Consider the following 16,993-nt stretch of genomic DNA (forward strand, 5'->3'; position numbering starts at 1 on the left):
GGAACAGCACACTCCCCATCTGAAATTCACTTTGGGGATTTCACTACTAGAGTCTATAACTAAAACAACCTGTAAAGAAAAGGCATGTTAAAATGCAACGTTAAACATAAGTCAAGTCCGTATCGAAGAAGAAGACTCAAAGGTTCGAGACTTGTACTGTTCATTCAGTAGGGATGCTCTCAACAGGCAACAACAGAACAAGTTCATGGATGGGTCTTGTAAAAGTCTTTGCCTCGCCTTTCCTGACGACCTTCAATTCCACCTTCCGAAATAGTCCGCCAAGTATTGAACACGTTTCCAATGCTTCTGATAAATGTTTGCATGAGTAAAATCTCCGTTAGGCAATATTGCGTTGTCGGTCTTTTGAGTGATAAGAATTGCGGGATATCTTGTCCATAAGGTGACGATGTGCTCTCTCATTTTGGGCTTGTTGCTCATGGTACGCTGAAGGGAGTTAAATCTAGGCAGAACTTGTTCCCGATTGTTTGGGAGTCTTACCCTAGTAGCTCGGAAGGGTAATGGAGAAACCCAGTGGTTTGTTTCGTCTTTAGAGAACTCACAGTTCATTATTTTGATAAATTCTTTGTCCTCTACTGACAGGGCTACCTTGTCGTCATCCTTAGTTGTGTGGAAGACTGATCTTCCCAAGTTGCTGATACATAGAGAAGCAATGCCAGTTGTCTGTGTGGGGCCTGGAGACTTCTCTTTCACCCCATAATGATGAGGACATAGCTTGATAAAGGTAGTGCGTCCATCTCCACGCACGTAAGTCTTGAAGGAATTAATCTCTGAACGATTTGCACATACATTTCCTGTGACTACCCATCCTAAGTCCAGTCTCTGGGCGTATGGTGCATAGTCAGGTCCATTACACTGTTGACGCACCTTGTGTACCCTTAGATTGTATCTACCGAGCAGGAGCAGAACCTCGGCGTTGACATCCATAGGAGGAATAACACTGGCCAGGTGCCTTAGGTGTGGTTGGTGAAGTGCAGCTTCGGGAGTAGGAATCTCGTCCTTGTAATTAGGTATTTGGTCGCATTCAATAAAAGTTTGTACTGGTATTTCGGTATCTCCATTGATAGGAGAAGCAATGAATCCCCGTGCTCTCCTGCCCCTGGTCTCTATACGGCCTGAACAGGTATTTAAGGTGTAGGGTTCTGATGGACCTTTAATTCCAAAGGCTTCAAAGAACTTGGGTCCTGCTAAGGACCGGTTGCTTTGGTCGTCTATTATGGCATACATCTTCACTGCCTTTTCTGGAAGCCCTTCCGGATAGACCTTGATTAGACATATTCAGGCACAACACTTCTCCCTTTGACCCTCACCACATACCTCAGAGCATGAGCATGAGACGGCTGTGTCGGTGTTAGACTGATTCTGGGGCTCCCCGCCATGACTTGGAGTGGGAGCGATGGCGGAGACTGCAGTCGGTGAATTTCTGGCGAGCGGGGTTGGGTGCATAGCTGAGGTGTGTTCTTCGCTGTTACACTCCTCACACTTGATGACAGCTTCACAGTCTTTGGCCATAGGCTCCACTGAAGCGCAGCATCTGAAACATACCCCAAGCTCGGTGAGGACTTTCTTGCACTCTTGAAAGGCCTTGGACCTGAACCCTCTGCACTTGCTCAGTGAGTGAGGTTTCTTGTGAATGGGACACTCCTAATTGAAGGACTTGTCTCCTGATGATGCAGTGTACTGTGTACCGGTGGGTACTGCAGGTGATGGGAGATTAGTCTTTCTGACACTCACAGTGTTCTCAAAGTCTCTACATTTCTGTATGACACCTTCATACTTCGATGATGGTGCAGTTTAAGTTGCAGTGTTAAGCTGTAGGACGTCGAGGGTGGGGTCGTTCCTCATCTGGGATTGCTCGTCGATGAACCTGCAGAAATTAATGAATGGGGGGAAGGTGACATCGTGCACTCTCTTGTACCTTGTGACTGACGTTGCCCACTTCTCCTGCAAACTGTACGGTAGCTTGATCGCGATTGGGTTCACTCCATGTGCTGTATCCAGGTAACACAGGCCGGACAGACGAGGGTCTCTTTTGGTTAGTTCCAGCTCCATGAGCAAATCACTTAGGTCTTGAAGCTTGCGGACTTCCTTGAGGTTGATCTTTGGGACGTTCTAAAGTCTCTTGAATAGGGCCTTTTCTATTGCTTCTGCACTATCAAAGGTGCGTTCCAGTCTTTGCCAGGCAGCAGTGAGACCTGCTCCTGCTTTCCCAAGTAACCAGTTGTAAGGTTCTTGATACGGTTTGTAGAATCTGGACCCAACCATTTGATCATGAGGTCAAGCTCCTGTTCAGCGGTGAGATTGAGGTTGGCGATTGCAGCCTTGAAGGTTTCCTTCCAGGCCCTGTAGTTCTCTGCACAATCATCAAATTTTGAAAGACTGGTGTTGATTAGCTCTCTGCTCACCATAAACCTGGCAAACTCCGACATATCGGATTTCTCACTACTTGTTGCCACAACAACTTGTGATGTTCTTTGGGCGTATGGGTTGCCTGGCGTGAAAGGTTGAGATGTTTGCGGGTAGAATGATGTTGCGGCAGGGTTGAGCTGTGGTTTAGCCTCTGTAGATTCTGATGACTGCTGCTCGAGCTGTGGAGGTGGATGAAGAAATGCTTGGTAGCCAGCTTGCTGTAGTGACTGCATTTGAGAAGGAACCTCCTGGTGACTGTCATTAACTTGCTCAGGTGCTGTGGAAGGCCTTAGTGCTGCCGGTGGAGCTGACTTGGAGATCTCAGTGTTGTTGGCTTGGACGGTGATGCGGCCTGGGGTTGACTCAGGTAAGTGGTTCAGCACATAGTCTCTGGTGCGATCAATCGGATCGTCTATTTCCTGTGGTGGAGAGCAAACTGGATCGGGACCTTGGCTCAATGCTTGCTCGAGTAGCTTCACTTCAGCTAACGCAACTTCCTCTTCCATCTGTGAATGAAGAACCTTTATCCGAGCCTCCGCTTCTGCCCTCTTATTCTCTGCTTCTACCCTCTTAGTCTCTGCTTCAGCTCTCTTGATCTCTGCTTCAGCTCTCTTGATCTCTGCTTCAGCTCTCTTGATCTCTGCTTCTGCTTCTCACCTTGGATTGTTCTGCTCTTATGCGGGCCTCTAGAATTCTGTCACTCAAGGCTAAGCTTCTTGAGGATGATGCTCTTGATGACCGAGAGTAGTGTCTAGATGAGGTTGTTCTGTGAGATCTAGTTTCTTGCTGGTGAGAAATATGGTATTCTGCTTCATCTTTGACATTTTGTACCTTGGCGTCTCTTTCCCTGTATACCAATTCTGCCTTGCTCAGATCTGAAAGGGCTTTGTCAAGATTTGAGCTTTTTAGAAAGGTAGTGTACCTCGTAAACAGCCTCTGGTATTTTTCTTGAGCTGTGTTCAGTCGTTCAATGGCAGCTTGTAAGTTTGCAGTGTCGCCTGAAGAGGATTGAAGTTTTGACATGTGGCAAGAAACCCATTCCCATAGTTCTTCAAGGTTGTCACATAGTTCGTCTTTTGTATTGCGATAGTTCTCAATAGCCTTTATTGTTGGTTTGACAGAGCGTCTTTGTCGAACAACTTGATCTGCTGGGAGCGTGGTTTCTGCTTCCTGCTCTTCATCGTGGACAGTATTGGGTTGTATTTGCTCTGTTTCAGCAGTGGGGAACTGTGCAAGGTCTTTTTTTGGCCAATTTGGTTTAAGGTGTGCTGTCTCTTTAAGAAACTAAACTTTTGAACTGGGGGCTGGAAATCGCGGTGCAGCTTCGTTAAGACGCCCTGATAAGATTCCTAAGGTGTTTTGTAGAGAAATGTGGGTTTTTGTTTGTTTTTCGGTCCCACGATCAACAGCGATGTGGTATAATATACTGCAAGTTTATAGCAGGGTATGGACGGAGGGAAACCTCTGGCACGGATGTGAGGGCTTCCTGTTAGGCTTACCCAGGCAAGCGCTGTTGCTGGGCAGATTCCAGAGTGAGGTGCTGGATTCTTAGGGAGTCAGTAGCCGGATAATGATCTTAAGGCACTGTTTTTGCTGGGTTTAAAGCAGTCTTTTGACTGTTCTGTCCCCACTTAAGGTGATTGAAGGTGCGCAGTAAAATTATGATGTGAGAAGTGTTACCTTCTTATCCTTGAAGCGAGGCAGACAGGACCGAGTGCGGCTCCAGGTGGATGGAGTCAAACGTGGACGCAGAGAGATGAATCAGCGGTGGTTTATTTGAACATACCCGAAGACAGTGAGGTAATACAGTGCAGATGATACAAGTAGCCAGTACTGTAATTGTCTTGTGGGTGTTCACCCCTGGAGCCGCTACTGAGCTGCGGAAGCTGCTGCTGGTCAAAAGACTTTGCTTTCTGCAGCCCAAAGGGGAATGTGTACTTCTCAGGCTGGTGGCTGGAGTAAAAATGGATGCCAGGAAGTGAGGTAGTACACAGAGCTGCAGGACACTCCCACGTTCTAGAAAAAATGTAAAGGGAGGAGCGAGGGAGTGACACAAAGCTTCTGGTCAGCAGGGGGCAGCAGACAAGCATGAACAGGTAATAATGGAACAGTAGATTGAACTATATGAAAGAGATATTAAGGGAACAGCACACTTGCGATTGGCAGAGGTCCAGCAGTCGGACTCCCAGCATTCGGTAAGTTATCCCCTCTCCATAGGGAATAATTTCCATACTTGAAAGTGGCCCCATTTAAAGGAGTTCTTTGGTCACAGGATATTAATGAACTTATCCACACAATAGAATGACCTTATCCACACATCAATGTGAGACTGGGGGATCCAGCACTCCTTGACCAGTTGTTATTTGCACCCAGATGCTCTCAAAACCGCAATGGAAAAAAAAACACAAGTAACCTAATTTCCTAATAAGTGCAAAACTGCTGCAGAAAATCTGCAACATCAAAAACTTTCCAAACACTTGTGGGAATGTAGCCTTATGTGTTCTCCCTGCCACGCCACCTAAGCAGCACAAGAGCATACATCCCCCGCTGCCTGAACAGCACATAGATTTTATTCACAGGTAGCCAAGATTTATTATTGAAGAACTTTGGGGCAGCTCCATAGTTAGCAACCATGAAAACATGTTGATGCCTCATTGAATGATCCAAATATCTATTCACACAGCCCATAATGTGATTCTGGAACATAAGTTGATTCATTCTATTGCAGAATCACACTTTGGGCTGGGTGAAAAGATATTTGGGACCTATGCGCATATTATGTGTGGATCCATGCATATGGAATGAATATAAGACTTATGTCACATGTGCATGAGTCCCTAATATTTTATATTAGATGGAAACCAATTATATAATCATAATATGTAAATACACAGTTAAAGGCGTTGTCCACTACTGGATAACCTCTTTTTAATGCCCCCACACTGCTGCGTTGTATTAAAAAAAAAGTATTCTTACATCCTGAATCTGGCCATTGAACCACTCTGAGCCCTTTGTCCCCCTCTGTTCCTGTGTCATGTAATGGCTGCAGTTGGCACACGACAATGCTTATGTCACAGGTCGATGGAATCCAAGTGGCTGAATAGCCTGGGTGCAGGAGGGAAGTATAATTTTTTTAAAGGTATTTTCCAGTGATAGGTTTCTCCCCTCTCCAGGTCCAGCGGTGCCCCTCCATTGTTGTTTCAGTAACATATACATATATAATGTGTGTCACAAGAACACTATAGCTCCACACCGTCCCGGATTGAGTGGGACTGTCCCAATTAGAGGGCTCAGTCCCGCCACTTCAAGGCTTTGTGCCAACTTCTAATACTTCACCACCTCTCTCCAACATCATCATCGCTCCATAGCTACTCCTCCTCCTCTTTCTGCTCTGACATAAATGAAATTATACTATTCAATCTCTTGTGAGCTTGTCTCCCTGGTACTCAAACTTGCATTTCCATGCTCCCAGGAAGCAGCTCTACTTATGAGCCACAGCTCATTTGGCAGAGAATTTGGCAATCTTGACCTGTATTGCAGGAAGTGAACGTAGAAGCAGATTATACAGGTACATAGAGATATATTGTATATAGCAGTGTATTTCTATGTCCCTCTAGTCTAGAGGTGAAGAAGTCAGATTCTTTTGTTCCTATAAAAACTACTAAAAATAATAAAAAGCAATTACAAAAAAAAATTGTGAGACTCCCCAATATTCAAACCCACAATGTTCAACATTACAGGCAGGAGCTGAAGCTATGGAGCCACAGGCTCTGGTGATGTCACTGTGAGAATTTTGTATACTTGATCTGTATTGCAGCCACTAAACCTATAGACAGATTATACATGTACATAGCGATACATCTGTACATGGCAGTGTATTTCTATGTATTTGCACTCTAGAAGGAGAATAAGAGATTTTTTTCTTCCTATAAAATTACTAAAAAATAATGAAAAACAATTACAATAATGTAATTTTTAATGCGCTTTTTGAAACAATAATAAACATCACAAATCAACACATAACATGGACATATTTTATGTCCCTGTAATCGCAACTACCCACACAGTGATCAGATTATTTAAAGGGGTCGGTAAATGGCGTAAAAAAATGACATGATTAATATTTTTTTCTATTAAACCCATAAAAAAGTATTGAGGCCATGTTCACCAATAGCGTAAATGCTGTTTTATTTCTGCACGTTTTCTGCAGGTGTCCGCACCACATAAAACAATAAATCTTCTCTGATTATTGTGTGTTTGCTGCATTTTCTATGCATTTTTCTCATTTGATGCAGACGTGAGCAGCGTTTTTAACGTTTTTTTAATAATACAGAAAAGCTTTGATACTGCACTTAAAAATGCAACTGCATTTTTTTCAGGCTCCAGATAGAATCCTATAGAGAAAGAAAGAAAGCACCAAAACCACACAATACAACAGCGTCTTTAGACGCACTGAGGGCGGAGATTTCATGAAATCACATGCACTTTGCTTTAGGCTGTATTCACATGTAGATTAAATGCTACATATTTTCTGCTGCTTTTTTGCACAGAAATACTGCTGTGTTTAACTATCCAAGCAAAGTGGATGTGATTTAATGAAAACAAGCACTCCCTGTGCGTCGCTGTGTGATTTTGTTGCTTTTTACTTCTCTAGAGGCTTCTATGTAGAGCCTAAAAAAAAACGCATGTCAAAAACTGCAGTTACTTTAAGAGAGACGCAAAGCTTTTCTGTACTGCAAGAATTGTCTCTTCAGAGAGGAAGAGAACTAGAACTCTAGTGCCACCTATTGGAAGTAGCAATCCTAAAAGTCAATATTGACCCTTTAACAAGCCTTATCACATGACTTAGGATAAAAGCCCAGAAACTCAATTTGCAGACACTGTGTTTCAGGGTACTGCCCCTCGTCAGTGCAAAGTGTGAGTTCTGGTTTGGCTGTTTGAGAGGCATCAGACCGGTATCTAAGACGTAACGTTTCTCCTTGCGGAGAGTGATATGCTAAGAACGTCAAGGTGAGAAGACTATTCAAGCCGCAATGCTCCTCTGGGAAATATGCAAATTGTCTCTTCTTGCGGAGAGCGACATGCTAAGCACATCAAGGTGAGGAGATTTTTCCTACCTCTGGGCACGTGCGCCATCTCCTCAGCACTACTGCCGCCACTCTCCTCAGCCTGCGCACCATCCCCTCACCTTCCCCAGCACACACGCAGACTGATGCGCGCTAGCACATCACTAGCACCGCAGCCATATTCCTCTACACGTGTGCCCTCCCATCAGGCCGCGTACACTGATGGGAGGGTGGGCACGCAGAGGAATGTGGCCGCGACGCTAGTGATGAGGGGGGTGGCACGCGGGCTGAGGAGAGTGGTGGCAGTATTGTTGAGGAGATGGTGCACGTGTCCACCGGGAGGGCTCTGCTTGCCCCCTCTGACACATGTGCCATAGGTGCGCCACCACTATCATAAAGTGAAGCTGCAAAAAGTTGAGAAAGTTCTGATTGCTATGACTGTGAATAAATGAAAAAAATAATCCATAGGCCCCAACTAGAGATGAGCAGGATACATATATGACGTCGCGCAGCCCAGACTAATCAAAAGCCGCTCTGGGGATGCCAGAAGGTAAGAGATTTGCGGCCTCCCGTCCAGCCTCCAGATACCACTGACCTGGATGCTGGACCGCAGTCCCATGATTTGATCCGTTCATCTCTACTCCCAACCATCCCGACTATAGCGGACAGTCCTGGATTACAGTCTACGCCCTGCAGTCTCTGGCGCCAGCGGAATTTGTCTCACTGCCACCGCCCCTCTGACATCTCCTCCGGCCAGGATAGAAAGAAATGGTAAATGGGCGTGGATTGGAGTGTGGCCAGGGACATGGCCAAATTTGCTGCGACACATAATTTGTCCCTCTTTCTATTCTTTTAAAGTTGAAAAGGTATGGAACACACCGCATAGCACCAAGCACTGCACATACAACCATGGCAACAAAGCTTTTGCCTGTTCCTCTTACTGACATATTTCACTGTATATAGCTTAGTATATACTTTGTCAGTAAGGGGGACAGATAAAAGCTTTATTACCGATGTTGTGCAGTGCTCGGTGCTGGCGTCTGACATTGATGTGAACCAGCAGATCCTACCAACAAACATAAAAGTTTATTACGACCTTTGCTAAGGAATCATGTAGAATGTGACGCAATAACAAAAAAACGGGCTGAAAAATTACTCCCGGATTATCCTGAGAAACCATATTGGTATACAATACCTAAGGTTCATAAATCCCTGTCACACCCCCCAGGTCGCCCCATTATAGCTGGAGTAGGATCTCTCAATGAGCCATTTTCTCAGTACCTTGACTGGCTTCTAAAACCTCTATAAGGCTGTGTGCCCACGATGCGTTTTTAATGCGTTTCTGCAGCGTTTTTGCAGCTGCGGAAACGCATTAAAAAAACATGGTAGAAGGGCAGCAATGATCCCCAATGATAATCCGCATGTGCTGTGCACATGCTGCAGAAATTTCCACTGCGGATTATCATTGCGGAAAAAAACGCAGCACTACCAATTATTTTGCGGAAGTGCTGCGTCTTCGCCGCCATTGACTTGCATTAGACCGCGTGGATTACGCATCACTGTATATGTAGATGCGTAATCCAAGCGTTCTAATGTGCGGATGGTACCCGGGTGTAGATGAGAGGAGAGTCTCATCCACACCCAGGTACCATTAAAAAATCTGCAAAATAAGAATAAAATAAAAAATAAATATATATTTACCTTCTGGCGGCCCGCGCTGCGCTGCTCCTTGCTTCCCAGCACTTTGCAGTGGATTGAAGGACCTGCGCTGACATCAGAGTCATGTGACGGGTCACGCGACGCTGACGTCGGCAGGTCTTTCAATCCACCGCTGTCGGCAAGGGAGAACGGAGTGTAAAGGAGGACACCGGGGGCCATCGGAGGGTAAGTATACATTTATTTTATTTTTTTTACCACTCTCTCGGGTCACACTATATAAATCCATGCCGTTTGCATGGATTTATATAGTGTGACCTAGTTGTCACAAGCACTTTCCAAGTGATGCTAATCGCTTGGAAAGCGCTTGTCAATCCGCATGCAGAAATGTTAGTGATAACGCTCCATTTCCGCATGTCCCTGGCAGGAAAATGCATGTACAATCCGCATGCGTTTTTTTGCTGCCAGGGAGATACAGAAACGCTCAGGAAAAAATCCTGAGCATTTCTGCATCGTGGGCACATAGCCTTAGAGAATATTCCTTCTTATGTTAAGGACACAGGAGACTTTATCTCAGCATTACAAAGCTTCAATTGGCAATCAGATTTTTCATTATGCTCCATAGATGTAGTCAGTCTCTACACAAGAATCCCTCATAAACTAGGAATAGATTCTATTAAACTGATACTTGAGAGCTTAGAATTTATTCTGACCCACAATAGTTTTCAATTTTTGGATAAATGGTACACGCAAAGAACCAGTACCGCGATGGGGACTCCCGCTGCTTGCGTGTATGCAAATTTATTCATGGCATATTTTGAAAGTTCATACATCACTACTATAAAAAATCCATTTATCAAGTTCATCAAATTATTTTTACGTTATATTGATGACATCTTTATTGTTTGGGCAGGCTCACAAAAAGACTTCACAGATTTTGTTTTATATTTGAACGCCAATAATATGGCTAACATGCAATTTACCTCAGAATTTGGTGATCAATCTTTAAATTTTCTGGATGTATCTGCCTCCATTGTTGATGGCGCTCATAGGCGGATTATAATGAGGGCAATCTGGGCTACCGCCCGGGGTCCCGAGCCTGCAGGGCCCCCTGCTGTGTATAGATGGCGCCGTGCGGCCCCCTGCTGTGTATAGATGGCGCCGTGCGGCCCCCTGCTGTGTATAGATGGCGCCATGCGGCCCCCTGCTGTGTATAGATGGCGCCGTGCGGCCCCCTGCTGTGTATAGATGGCGCCGTGTGGCCCCCTGCTGTGTATAGATGGCGCCGTGCGGCCTCCTGCTGTGTATAGATGGCGCCGTGCGGCCTCCTGCTGTGTATAGATGGCGCCGTGTGGCCTCCTGCTGTGTATAGATGGCTACGTGCGGCCTCCTGCTGAGTATAGATGGCGCTGAGTGGCCTCCTGCTGTCACTGGGAGGGCGCCGTGCGGCCTCCTGCTGTGTATAGATGGCGCCGTGCGGCCTCCTGCTGTGTATAGATGGCTACTTGCGGCCTCCTGCTGAGTATAGATGGCACTGTGCGGCCTCCTGCTGTCTCTGGGGGGGCCGCCGTGCGGCCTCCCGCTGTGTATAGATGGCGCCGTGCGGCCTCCTGCTGTGTATAGATGGCACCGTGCGGCCCCCTGCTGTGTATAGATGGCGCCGTGTGGCCTCCTGCTGAGTTCAGATGGCGCTGTGCGGCCTCCTGCTGTCTCTGGAGGGGGTGCCGTGCGGCCTCCCGCTGTGTATAGATGGCTACGTGCGGCCTCCTGCTGAGTATAGATGGCGCCGTGCGGCCTCCTGCTGTCTCTGGGGGGGGCGCCGTGCGGCCTCCCGCTGTGTATAGATGGCACCGTGCGGCCTCCCGCTGTGTATAGATGGCTACGTGCGGCCTCCCATTGTGTATAGATGGCTACGTGCGGCCTCCCGCTGTGTATAGATGGCTACGTGTGCTCAATAGTGAGTCATACAATTAATGTAAGGCTATGTGCCCACGATACAGAAATGTTCCGGATTTTTTTTGAGCGTTTCTGCATCTCCCTGGGAGAAAAAACGCATGCGGATTTTACGTGCAGATTTTACATGCGGATTGTACATGCGTTTTCCTGCCAGGGACATGCGGATGTGAAGCGTTCTTCACTTGCATTTCCGCATGCGGGTTGACAAGTGCTTTCCAAGTGATTTTAGCATCACTTGGAAAGTGCTTGACAACTTGGTTACACTATATAAATCCATGCAACCAGCATGGATTTATATAGTGTGACTGTGAAAGAATGGTAAAAAATAAAAAATATATACTTACCTTCTGATGGCCTGCCGACGTCAGCGGTCGCGTGACCCGTCACATGACTAAATGACGTCACGGCAGGTACTTTTCAGACCATCGCGAGCTGCCGGCAAGCCAGGATGCATCGGATAAAGACACCGGGGGCCATCAGAAGGTAAGTATAATATTTATTTTTTATTTTATTCTTTTTTTACAGGTTCTATGGTACCTGGGTCCGGAGGAGAGTCTCCTGTCCTCCACACCCGGGTACCATCCGCACATTGAAACGCATGGATTCCGCATCTACAGATGCAGGGATGCGGATTCCATGCGTTCTAATGCAAGTCAATGGCGGCGAAAACGCAGCGCTTCCGCAAAATAATTGGTAATGCTGCGGATTTTTCCGCAATGATAATCCGCAGCGGAAATTTCCGCAGCATGTACACAGCACATGCGGATTATCATTGGGGAACATGGCAGACCTTCTACGAAGTGTTTTTTAAGCATTTCTGCAGCGGAATTGCCGCTGTGGAAACGCTTAAAAAAACGCATAGTGGGCACACAGCCTAAAAAAAAATATAATAATTAATATTGTGCCAAATTAATTTAACGTGAACTATCACATGATCTATCACAGGGGATCATGTGACATGTCACGTGATAAATCAGGTGTGTGGGAGGGGGCCCGGGGGGGGGCCCACGCCTTCTAAACTGCCCGGGGCCCTTGCTACTCTTAATCCACCCCTGATGGCGCTATATGTACAAACCGACTTCTACTAATTAATTCTTGCACTACCAAAGTGCACATCCCTCACATACTAAAAATGGATTACCATACAGTTTATGCGCCTTAGAAAAATTAACAATGTAGATTCAGTTTTCCTAGAACAAGCAGAAGAGCTAAAAACTAATTTTATATCTAGAGGATATCCATCAAAAATACTCAATACTGCTCTAGAAAAAGTAAAACGCTTTTCCCAACAGGACCTACTACATAAAGAGAAAATTAATTATCATAACTCAACATTCCAAAAAAAATTCATTTTTAATTTTAAACATGGACCCATGGATGAGATTATTAAAAAATCCATTTATAATAATTTCTTGATCACATGGACCCGCAGAAGCGCTAGTTAGAGCGTGAAACAGCTGTCGTCCACCTCCTCCCCGCACTCCTTGCTTTCCATTCATTTTATCCGAATATGAAATAAAGGACTCTTATTTTTACATAAACGGTGAGTGCAGCTTTTCATCATCTCCTCTCTATTGGACATTGATGTGAACTCTCTCCTCATCAGGAGTATGTGGACTGTCACTGGCAGTAGGATGCTGGATATTGAAGATAGAGGAGGGAGGTAGGGGTTTGTGTGATAGGTGCTGATTTCCAGACCACTGCAAAGCATGATGGAACTTGTAGTAATAGAACCAGGAAGCATGGGGAGAGGAAGTTATCGGTGGAAGCATCAGAGCTGCAGTCAGCAAAGAGCAAGTGCTGCTAAAAGCATGATGAAAAGGCAAATATGACCAAAATAAGATTATAGATATATTTAATTAAAGGTACATAAGATTTATTGAAAAATAAAAAAAAAATCAGTTAGGGTAGTGGATACCCTCTGTATATTTTAGGTTATTTTCCCAGATCGAAGCAATGCTACATTTTTTCAGCTGTTGTGTTTAATAGTTTAAAGCATAACTGTCATTTTAATTATTATCTAATAATAATGTAGAGCAAGCGATTTTAATACATTTTCAAATGTACCTTATAAATGAAATCAGAAAGAAAACCTTTCAAAAACCTTTTAGAAGATGTCCCCCTATGTTGTTTCTGAAGCAAATAATTTGCTCATTATGAGGGTAAATCCATATTCAGTTCCACAGATACTGAATACAGATTCTAAGAGGGGGGGGGGCCTAAACAGTTTGTGCGCTCCTGGTGGAATCCGATCATGTGCGTTTTCAGCACACAGCTCCTCTGCCCTGCCAGCTGATTACCCTGTGTGTCTGTAACATCGGCACTTCTCAGTGTATAGCACAGACATACAGGACAATCAGCTGACAGGGCGGAAGGCGCTCAGTAACATCGGCAGTTATCCTGCCCTGCCCGCTGGTTCCTGTTTGTTTAGTGACATCGGCATTTCTCAGTGTATAGCACAGACATACAGGACAATCAGCTGACAGGGCGGAAGGCGCTCATTAACATCGGCAGTTATCTTGCCCTGTCAGCTGGTTCCTGTTTGCTTAGTTACATCGGCACTTCTCAGTGTATAGCACAGACATACAGGACAATCAGCTGACAGGGCGGAAGGCGCTCAGTAACATCGGCAGTTATCCTGCTCTGTCAGCTGGTTCCTGTTTGCTTAGTGACATCGGCACTTCTCAGTGTACTGTCAGCTGTTGGCTCCTGTGTGTTGCCTATGAGTCATGAAAATTCCAGCAAATGTGCCTCGGGACGATCAACAAATGTATTATGCACTACACAGTCCACTTACACACTCTGCTAACTTTAGAGACAGATATGATTTAGACTAAGGGTTTCAAACACACTGCCTGTGGGCCACATGCGGCCCCGAGGCTCCATTATGCAGCCCCTGAGACCATCCCGGCCCAGCTCAGGGGCCGCCGATGCCAGTGTTCCTTTCAGAGGAATGTGTGTCTTCAGATCCACATTCAATTGAAATGTACTGCAGAGCAGAGACCAGCTCTCTGCACCGCAATACCAGTACCAGCCACCGACCAATCAGTGGCCGGCGACTGAAGTCGGTATCTTGCGGCCGCGCATGATGTCACTGCCATGTGCTACCCTGGTTGTGGAGGATGAAGAGGGCACTGTTTACCGAGGGAGTGAGGTCAGGGGAGAAAAATTTGTTTTTATGTGTGTTTAAAGAGTGACAGAATGTGGGACATTGTTACAAGTACAAGATGGGGACACTACTATATGATAGGGACCAGGATGGGGACTATTATCACAGGACAAGGAACATTATTACAGGATGAGGGACATTATTACAGGAAGGGGGACCATTACTACAGGTTGAGGGGCATTATTACATGACAGGGGATATTATTACAGGATTGAAGACATTATTACAGGATGGGGGACCATTACTATAGGTTGTGGGGCATTATTACAGGGCAGGGGACATTATTACAGGATGAGACGAGACCATTACTACAGGATGAGGGACATTTTTACAGGATGAAGAACATTATTACAGGACAGGGGAAATTATTACAGGATGGGGGCCAGAATTATTATAAATGGGTTAATTGTAAAACAAAATTAATATTGTATGGGGGACAAAGACATATAATTGAAAATAAAGTGTGATAAAGTATCGGAAAAATATTTGGCCAGTAAAAATTCTGTTTTGTGTAAAAAACTGAAGTACAAAAGAAGGTCTTAAAGGATAATCAAAAAGCCATATAGAAAAATAATGATATCACTGAAAACGTCATCTTCTCCCGCAAAGTATGCGGCCCTTCATATTCACCCCTGATTTAGACAGATATCGATAGATAGATATATCTCATATTTATATCTATCTACTGTATCTATTAGATATATGAATTATTTTGAATTACTGGGTGTTGTCTCAATAATTAGAAAGTGTTTGCTATTGCAAAAGTTTCATTGCTATTTATGTACAAGTTTTTTGCATAAACTAGAATAGAATTCAAAAATACATTAAAAGGGTAGTCTTATGAACAAAGCACATTTTAATCAATAGATCTTGAAAAAATAAGTTTCACAATTGAATGTCAAAAAAATGTTCCTGTGCTGAGATAATCCTATAAATGTGCCCCTGCTGTGTACTGTGTAATGGCTGTGTCTGATCATACAGGGACATGGTCTGACCATACAACATCTCCTGGGCAGGGGGGAAGCAAAATAGATTATACAGACATTAAAGCAGGGGATCACAGCTGAGATAAAACATGTTTTTTTTATACAGGCGGGGTAATAGAGTTTTATTTTACCATAACCAGCAACTGTGATCCCTGCTGTAATGTCTGTATACTCTCTTGCGGCCCCCCCCCTGCCCAGGAGCTGCAGTATGATCAGACCATGTTCCTGTATGGTCAGACACAGCCATTACACAGTACACAGCAGCGGCACATTTATAACATTATCTCAGCACAGGGACATTTTTTAACACATCCAGTTGTGGGACTTGTTTTTATTCTAAAATCTATTAAAATGTATTTTGTTTGTTGGAAAACCCCGTTAACCTTATGATATAACTCCTGTCATGTGACTATATTTAGACTTCAGACACAGGTAATCCTTATTATAATAGACGATTGCTCCTCCCGGTATATGCTTAGCATAATTATTAGTTACAATGTGGTTATAGTTCATAACCTGTTAGTGGTGTTATAAAATCTTGACAACTCAGTTTGGAGTTACGAAGGAACAAGGTATGACGATCTCTCTTGAAAATGTGTAATTGTTTTACAGGTGAATACATCTTTATACCTAAAGTGAATATGTATAAGTGTAGCTATGTAGGAGATCAGATAGAGCCAGTACTGCAGTAATACTAGAAGGCTTATATGTTACTGCAGGAGACCAAGAAACACAGAAGTGTCAGAAAAATGCAGAACTGAAAGTATATTGATCTTGATTATAATGGATTATGCCTCCATAGATACAGATAGAAATTGTGGGGGAGACATCATTACAGAGAGTATGCTCATGGCACATTGGGCTGATCTTTTAAAATGAAGTTATTTTAATGCTATACATAGCAGTCTCTTAATGGTGACGGTGCAGTCTGTGTAGTGAGTCTATCAAAGAGACAGAAGTTTATTTTCCAATGTAATGGGCATTTACACAAGCAACATTATGGTAAATCCACACATGCTAATGCTAACACATGCACTCTTTCTGACAATCGTGGTTCCATCAAAGAAGCAGTTTTAAAAAATGTTCCCAACACTATTCCTGCCAAATTCTAGTCTTGGCACCCCAAAGACAATGGGGAATAGTGTTGTCCACAATAGATCAGGCTGCATTTGACTTATTTAACATTAAAAGGGGTTTCCAGGGAAAATAAAAATGTTACTGGCGTCTTGGTATATTAAACAATAACAAACAAAGCTATACTCACCTACCAGCACTTACCTGGATCCACTGCAGGCGGCTCTGTGGTCTGCGTTTACACCAGAAGGGAGACATTATTGTTCCAACAGCAGTAGGACCGCTGCAGTCTGTGATTGGCTACCATGGTCAGGGGTCTTCAGCAGTGCATCATCACTGATGTCACCAATGTCACGATGTTGAAGTCACATGACTGCAGCAACCAATTACAGGCCACACCAGTCCTGATGCTGCTGGAGCAATAGTGTTTCCATTCTGGTGTAAACACAGACAACAAAGTGGCCTCCGCTGGATCCAGGTAAGAGCAGGTAGATGAGTATAGCTTTGTTATTATTTTTGAATATACCAAACCACCAGTAGACTTTTTATTTTGCCCTGACAATCCCTTTAATATTATCTAACAATTTTGGCAATTCCAATTCGGGACTTAAAGTGTTATTTCTACAATGGAACTATTTTTTTTTACCAAGCACTGTACC

At 44.4% G+C, this 16,993-nt stretch overlaps 1 protein-coding gene across 4 annotated transcripts in view; it reads left to right on the top strand.

Moving 5' to 3' along the window:
- The first annotated feature begins 15,704 nt into the window (after window positions 1-15,704).
- Window positions 15,705-16,993, top strand: part of HHLA2 (HHLA2 member of B7 family) — a 162,744-nt gene continuing 161,455 nt past the window's right edge. The window contains exon 1 of one of the 4 annotated variants that reach the window (XM_073664597.1): window positions 15,705-15,832. The gene's annotated coding sequence lies outside the window, so the exon portion shown is untranslated. The other 3 variants (XM_073664604.1, XM_073664598.1, XM_073664605.1) reach the window with 3 other exon arrangements.

The sequence above is a fragment of the Phyllobates terribilis genome, unplaced genomic scaffold, assembly GCF_046119375.1.
Source record: "Phyllobates terribilis strain yellow unplaced genomic scaffold, ASM4611937v1 Scaffold_2__4_contigs__length_985480577, whole genome shotgun sequence".
In the NCBI taxonomy this organism is placed as follows: domain Eukaryota; kingdom Metazoa; phylum Chordata; class Amphibia; order Anura; family Dendrobatidae; genus Phyllobates; species Phyllobates terribilis.